Source organism: Octodon degus, unplaced genomic scaffold (genome assembly GCF_000260255.1).
Source record: "Octodon degus isolate 3935 unplaced genomic scaffold, OctDeg1.0 scaffold00202, whole genome shotgun sequence".
Lineage (NCBI taxonomy): Eukaryota > Metazoa > Chordata > Mammalia > Rodentia > Octodontidae > Octodon > Octodon degus.
The window spans coordinates 2817889-2826303 of NW_004524778.1; positions in this window are offsets into that span (position 1 = coordinate 2817889).

Sequence of the window (8415 nt, forward strand, 5' to 3'; positions counted from 1 at the left end):
AAAGTTAACATTCAGAAATCAAGACCATTACTTGTACAAACATAACAATTTCACTGAGAGAGAAATTAGGGAAATCACACACTTCACAATAGCATTGAAAAAAAAATGAAGAACTTTGATATCAGTCTAACAAAGGAAGTCAAGGATTTATACTCAAATTTATATTACTGTAACAAAGAATATCAGAAAATGGAAAGATATTCCTTGCTTGGTCCCGAAATATAGCTTAACATCACAGTACCTGCCTGGCAGGTCTAAGCCCTTAGTTTGATTACTGGTACCAAAAAACAATCCTTTATTCATGAGTAGGAAGAACCAATGTAATGAAAATGGCCATACTCGCAAAGTTTTTGTACAGTTTTAATGAAAAGACAATCAAAATTTCATCAACATATTTCACAGAACAACAGAAGCATTTCTGGAATTCATCTGGAAAAGAAGAGACATAATAGTCAAAACATTCTAGTCAACAAAGGCAAAGCAGGGAATGTCACAATTTCTGACTTGAAATTATAGAGCTACAGTGACAGAAACTTTGTATTGGACCAGCCAGATAGATCAGTGGATTAAAGCACCTGCTTAGGCAGAGTGCAAGGGCTGGGGTTTGATTCCCACCACCACATACTATGCAGGCTCTACCCCTGGGGCACACAGAGACAGTGATTGAGACTGGGATTGGTGGTCTGTGCATATAGTCCCAGTGCTTGGGAGGATGAAAATAGGAGGATCATTATAAGTCTGATCTACATAGTGTGACCCTGTAGACATTGTAGGTCCTATACTAAATACATAAAAAGAAAACCTTTATAGTACTGAAAAAAGAACAGACTCAAAGATCAATGGATCAGATTAGAAAGGTCAAAAACAACTTCAAAAATACTACTCATCTTATTTGTGACAAAGAGGCCAAACACATTTACTGAAGGGAACAAAGACTCTTTAATAAATGGTACTGAAAAAACTGGCTTTTCACATACCTATTACTAGAACTTGTATCTCTCATCATGGTCTAAACTAAAATCAAAATGGAACAAAGGTCTAAATATTGAAAAAGAAATATTAAATCTCCTGGAAGACATAATAGGTAAAAATCTTAAAGACATAGGTATAGGCAAAGACTGCATGAACAAAACCTCCATTATTTGGAAAACACTACAAAGAATCAACAACAGAGATCCCATTTATTATAAAAATTTTTTAAATTAAATTGAGAGGGTCAGCCAGATAACTCAGCCAATTAAAGAGCATACTTAGGCAGGTGCAGGGGCTGAGGGTTCCATCGCTGGCCTGCCTTGCTGGCCTTGTCCCAAGGCACGCTGAGACAGCGATTGAGACTGGGCATGGTAGTGCACACCTGTAATCCCAGCATTGGGAGGCAGAAAAACAAGAAGGATCACTACAAATGTGTTCTGTGTGGTGAGCCCCTGTAGACACTGTACTACATACATAAAAATAATAATTAAATTAAATTAAGTTAAATTAAATTAAATTCGACCCAGGTGCAGTGTGTGAGACCACCCAGGGCCTGTTGGGTCCTCATTCCGCCCAGAGCCCAGACCCTTGTGTGAGTAGAATTTCCTCCATCAGACAGGCCCTGTTAGAACCCTGCAGCAGAACTCCCTGCAGAGAGGCTAGAGGCAAGACCCACCCAGCTGATCCGGAGCAGAACATCTTATCAGAGTGTCACAGAGGGTTCACCTCCAAGGGCTGCAGCAGGAAAAAGTGTAGCACAGCGTCCAGACCCAAGGAACACCCACCTGGGTGAGTTTGGACTGGGAAGATCCAGACATGGTGCTAAAGTAATAACTCTAACTAAGCTCTACACCAGAGATCAGAAGACAATGCAATGCACAATGACAAAGAGAAGGAGCAAAATGCATTCTCAGGCCCCGAGCACACCCACAACAAATGCAGGAGAAAATACCGTAAAAGAAATTGGAAATCACACACCAGAAATCTCTAAAATAATAGTGTCAGAAGTGAGGCTGGAGAGATAGCCCAGTAGAATAAGAGCTCACCTGGAAAGTGCAAGGCCCTGAGTTCAATCCCCAGTTCTGCAGAAAAAAAAAAGTCAGAAGTAAAGAAACAACTTCAGAAAGGTATAGAGAAAATCAGATCAGAAATAATTTCTTAAGTTAAAAAAATGATATGTATAATGAAAGAATGTACTAAGTGCTTCTCAAGAAGACACTGATAAAAAAATAGAGGAGAATAAAAAACTGATGGAATCCTTGAATGAGCAATGTAGGAAAGAAATAAAAAGCATGAAGCAGATTCAAAGAGATATGTGGGAAATTAAAAACTCAATCACAAGCTGGCAAAACCATTTGAATGAAAGTGAAAATAGACTTTCAGACCTTAAAGACACCATTGTAGCTAGTAAAAAGGTAAGAAAAGATCTCTTAAAAACAACTAGGATGCTGGAAAAAATAATTAATCACTTGCAAGATGATGCAAAGATGAACTACATGATATTAAAAGGCATCAATGAGAAAGAAGGAGTCAATACAAATGATATAAAAAGAATATGGACAGAAGTAATAGCAGAAAACTTCTTAAATATGGGGAAACTATCTGACATTCAAATAACAGAAGCATATAGAACTCTGAACAACATCAACTCAAGTAAAAACACACCCAGACATATATTAATCAAGATCCTGGAAATTCAGCATAGGAGCAGTATAGTAAAAGTTGCAAGAGAAAAGAAATATCACATTTAAAGGAAATCATAGCAGAATAACAGCAGATTTCTCTTCACAAACCATCAAGTCAAGAGGAGCATGCAGCATAGTACAAGTCTTGCAAGAAAACAAATTGCAACCCAGCCTGATATACCCTGTGAAAGTCTCTTTCAAGTATAATGTAGAAGCCAAATGCTTCCATGACAAAGAACAGCTAAAGAATTTCATGATGACAAAGCCAACCTTACACAAACAACTAAAAGATATTCTAGAGAGGGATTAAAATGACCATAACCCCATGAAGGAGAATGGAAAGAATCCACCAAATAGGGCAAACAATTAAACACAAAAGAAAAAGAGTTAGACAAGAGCAGTCTCCCAGTTATTCTTTTGTATACAGTAACAAAATATTTCCATCAGCATACTCTACAAATGGACTTCTCCTGCACTGTACAGGGCATGATTCTATCCGGGTCTACATGGTAGATATCAAGGAAATATCAGTAGCTCAGTCCACCTACAGATTTTGGAAAAAAAATCTTTGCCAGTAATAACTGGCAAAGGACAGGAGAAGAGGAGAGGAGAGGGAGTAGGGAATAGAGACTTATGTATGTATGAAATCAGGATGATTTGACAACTGTATTCTGCCTTTCTGCTGGTCCATAGAAAGTGGCAGATAATATATTTTGTTTCCTTCTTCAATTGTTTGTATTTTTCTCCTCTTGATTTCTTCTGTATATCTTCCCTTTCTCTTTCTTCTTCCAATTTTCTATGCATACATCTGATAATATGAATAACTTGTTGGAAGACAACACTTTGTATTACACCAAATACTGTAAAATTCATATTACTTTAGGTGAAATTCTGTATCACTTGTAATTTTTTATTTAAATTCTAAGTTGTTCTCCCTTTAGAAAATAAAAAGAAAATATTTTATACAGTGGAATCCTACTTAAACATGAAGAAAAATAAACTTTTGACATTTATAAATAGATACATGTACCCTGAGGTCATACTCTTAAGTGAAATAAATCAGATGTATATGTGTAAATATCACATTGTATCTTTTACATGAGAAACTAAAAGTTTAAATAAGAACTTAAATATATAATAGATATTGTGAAATAGAAAGCACTTTTCAACCAGAAAGGGGACTGAGGATGAATGGAAAGAGAAAAGTGAAAAAACAATAAAATGTATCTAAGGTATGTACATTAGGCAAAAAAAGGTTTGACTAAAGATGAGTAAAATAGGAATAAAAAGTGCAAGTAAAACATATCATGCACAGATACAAATTCTGTATGACTAATATGATCAGTATGCCTGCCTAAATTTTACCAAAAAGGCTAACTATTCTAAACAAAAAGAAAACTAATGTGAATTATCTTTATAATCTTCACATTCCAAAAGTCTAAGATTGCCAAATAATACATGATTGTTCATAAAAATGTTTTTTATGGAATAAGATATTCTTAGAACCTGGGATTGTTTACTACTTCCAACTCCTTCTTTACTATGTAAAATTCAAAAGACCTCTTTTTCTACTTTTATTTTCTTTATAAAATCATTTATCTAGTAAACTTGTTAGGTCTCACAAAGGGTTAAAACATTCTTCTCTACATCACCAGCATTGTGCACTTATTTGTACAATACAATTCCGCATTACATTGTATAGTTCTGTTTTGGTTCACCATCTCTCTATTCATGGTTGCATAGTGGATGATCTGACTCATCTCTTCTGTATCTCTAAAACCAAATAAAATGATTAAGCTTTCAAGTTGGATCCTAAGTTGTAACTGTAGAATCTGCAGCAAATTACTCAGAAGACCTGATTAAGATAATGAATTAAAGGGCTGACCAGATAACTCAGTGGACTAAAGCACTTGTTTAGGCAGAGAGTAGTGGCCAGGGTATGATCCCAGGCCTGCTGTGCCAGTCCTGCCCCCGGGGCACACTGATATGTCAGTTTAGACTGGGAGTGGGCTGGGGAGATAGCTTAGTAGAATAAGCGCTTGCCTGGGAAACACAAGGGCCTGAGTTCAATCCCTGGTTAAAAAAAGAGAGAGAGAGACAGACTGGGCATGGTGGTGCATGCCTATAATGCCAGCACTTGGGAGGCTGAAAGCAGGAGAATCACTAGAGTCCCATCTGCTTAGTGAGACCTGTCCTAAATATAATATAAAACAAAATAAAAAAAAATAAGATAATGAATGAAGATGTTCTAACTGAAGAGTGACTTTCAATGTAGGTGACAGTCACATACTAGAAGATGCCATTTGTGACTTTCATAACTGGAAAGCAAAAGTCAGTGTTTGGCTTCAAATCTTCAAAGCATTGAGTAATTCTCCTGTTAAGAGCTAAAGCAGGGGCCAGGGAAATAGCTCAGTAGAATAAGCGCTTGCTCCTCAAGCACAAATTCTTGAGTTTAATCCTAGTTCCGAGAAAAAAATAAGCTAAAATTGGCGATGCTGATTTTGAGCCAGTGATATCTTATGAATTGAAAATATTAAGGTCCTTAAGAATAATGCTAAGTCTACTCTGTCTATTCTCTATACATGAACTTGTGCTATAACTTTTTTCTTTTCTGTATTTAGAGCAGGGTCTACAGAGTCTATAGGATCCCATAATGTAGATAAGATTCATAGTGATTCTCCTGTTTTCAGCCTTCTGAGTTCTAGGATTACAGGCAAGCACCACCATGCCCAGTCTCAATTGCTATTTCAACACACCTTGTGGGCAGGGCTGGCATAGCAGGTCGGGAATTGAACCCTGGGCACTGTGCTCTGCCTAAGGAGGCACTTTAGTCCAGTGAGCTATCAGGCCAGCCCACTTGCTACTATAACTTTTGTATGCACTAGGAAAAAAGATATTGTAACTCACATCATTGTTTTACACACTTTTTCATGATCTGGATCAAACTTCCAGTATCTTCGAAGTAGACCTGCGTGAAACCTTGAGCTTTTCCAGATTCACTGAAATATTAAATAGCAGTTTCCACTAAATTTGACTGTAAAATATAATTTGTATGTGCTCTCTCTAAATTTATATTTTAAAAATATTTGCATATATAATTGGACAAAATATATTTGCTTATTGACACATTAACACTGACGTATTATCTTCTTTCTTAGAAATTTTGTTATACATTCAATTAAAGTTTTGATTTTGCTTCTCACAGAAACATTGAAGAGTTTAAGAGTTGTTCTGTAAATTCTTACCTAACTTTGAAGAATGTAAGTGATTGCATCAGAGCACAATAAAATGAATTATACAAATAATTTTCATGCCATTATATTGACAAATATTCTAGATTTCCATTTTTTAAGGGCTTCTTAAACTGTCAGGTATAGTAATGATTTTTATAGTGTTTTAAAAATGTTAGAAGTGATATAATTGAATTATAGACTGAAACACTAAAAACTGTCATGGCTGCCTTCCCATGCTACTGGCAGCGTAACTCTCTGCTTCCTTGCTGTTCTTTGTCTGAATATATGATGATAGTGGTCACAACGTCAGCTGAATCTCACTGGCCATATAGGACTGCAGAGAGAGAAAAGCTGCCTTTCCTGACTTATCAAAATACTGGGACCATACTGGACAGATATTAGTCACCTTGGGAATCAGAATAGAAATGGAAAGTTAAAATAAATATATTCAAAATTCTCAGTGTTTTAAAAGGTGACTTTGTTTAAATTCTACCAACTAAATGATGATCTTGGATAGACTTTTAAAATTATCTTATATACCAAGGATTCAATTTTGCCCATCATAAATAAAAACAAAAATGTGTCTGCCTAAAATATTGTAGAATGTCAAATAAAACAGCTCAAGATATACTTACTATCTGTGATGACTGATATTACATATTAATTAGAGGAAGCTATGTAATCCAGACTTATAGGACAAATGTAATTCGGAATCTTTCCAAGAAGTTCAATTACATGAGTTGTCTAAGTAAAACACATTAATTTCTCATGCAAGAGGGTTTCACCCCCTAAGTAGAAGATTGACAGATAAAAAAAAAATAGCTACAATTTAAGAAACAGTGTATTTTTCCTACCTAAAGACATTTCCACTTCTATCATCAGTATATTACATGTACTTAGGTGTGACTGAAACATTATTTTTTAATTATTCTAATCCTCTGGTCTTCACAATTGAAATTTCTCTCTGAATCTCTTGATTCTTTGAACATTGAAGTTCGACTGATACTAAACCTCTGTCTATGCTGATATTTCAATTTGGTGACTCAGCTTTCTTACAAGATTATGTGATCTGATTGTATCACTAAAAATGTTGAGGGAGAAGAAGCAGGAGCAGTTGTAAAGAGGCTGAATATAGACTATCCAATAATTTCAAACCAAACAAATTGTCAAAAAAAAATCAATAGCTATCCTACAAGGTTTTATCTTTCTTAGGATAAATAAAACTTAAATGAGAGAAGCATTGATACAATTTTTTCTTTTCATGGCTAAATAAAAGGAGACATATCTAAATGTAATGGAAAACATCTACCAATACACACATGTACAATATTAATCATCTCCAATATTGAAGGTACTCCTAGCATTTATGTAAACACTACTAAATCTATGATGTATCCTAAGTGGAATAAGGCAGTCACATAAAAGCAAATAATGCATAAGTCACTTGTGGAATCTTAAAATTAAAAATATACCAGGTATTTATATAGTTAACAAGGATGGGAATTGGAGGAGGCTGGGAAGACACAAGTTACAGAATAAAAATGTATAATTGTTTAAAATGAATAAATCTCAAGTTTACATGTTAAATATGAGGACTATGATTAATAATAGTGAATTGTGCATTTGACATTTGCTATGACTAACTTTATTTATTCTTACCACATGTGAAAACACACACACACACACACATATACAGTCACAAGTACATAAACGAATTTTATGCTATCTGATGAGTATATTAATTTCTTGACTATAATAATCATATATATATATATTTACATTGATATATGCCTTAATGTCTATTAATTTTTAAGAAAGGAAAGACTCTTGTTCTTTTATCTTTCTGCATCTCTTTCAGGAGTGACAGAGTTTTGAGAAGAAAAGAAAAGGGAAAGTAAAATAAATGTTAAGAGATTGACTGCTGTGAATCACTATAGTGTTTGTGGACAAAAATTATATATTTCAATATGTTAAAAACAGACAAATTAAATCTAGCAGAAATTATTTATACAAGAAAAGTTCATTAGCCTAAACCATTAAAGGCTTACACAACTATCCAAAACAACACAAAGTGACATTATTTATAGACAGAAAAGCAAAGAGACATACAAAAATAGCTTGACTGGGATGGACCAGCATTTGCCTCAGGTAGATGTGTCGGGGCAGTCTGGGGCCTGCTAATGTAAGAATTAATGTGGCTAAGGAACTCAGCAATTTTTTCAAGAAGTTATTTTAGTTTTCATGGGTTTCTCTACTCATTAGGTTGCAGTTTATAAGATATAGGTGCAATTTTAGGCCAAATTAAATACAACAGTTACATTACACAAAAGTATAGACATGTTAATTTTTAATTAATTTTATTGAGAAACAAATAGCAATGAGACAGTTTGAAAACCTATTAGTAGGACAGTTTCAATTATTAATACATCGCATATTGTTGCCTGTGTAGTAGTTATTCATAGTACAAGATGCAGACATGATATCCTATCCAAACACTATTAGTACAAATCTTTCTTCTCATTGAA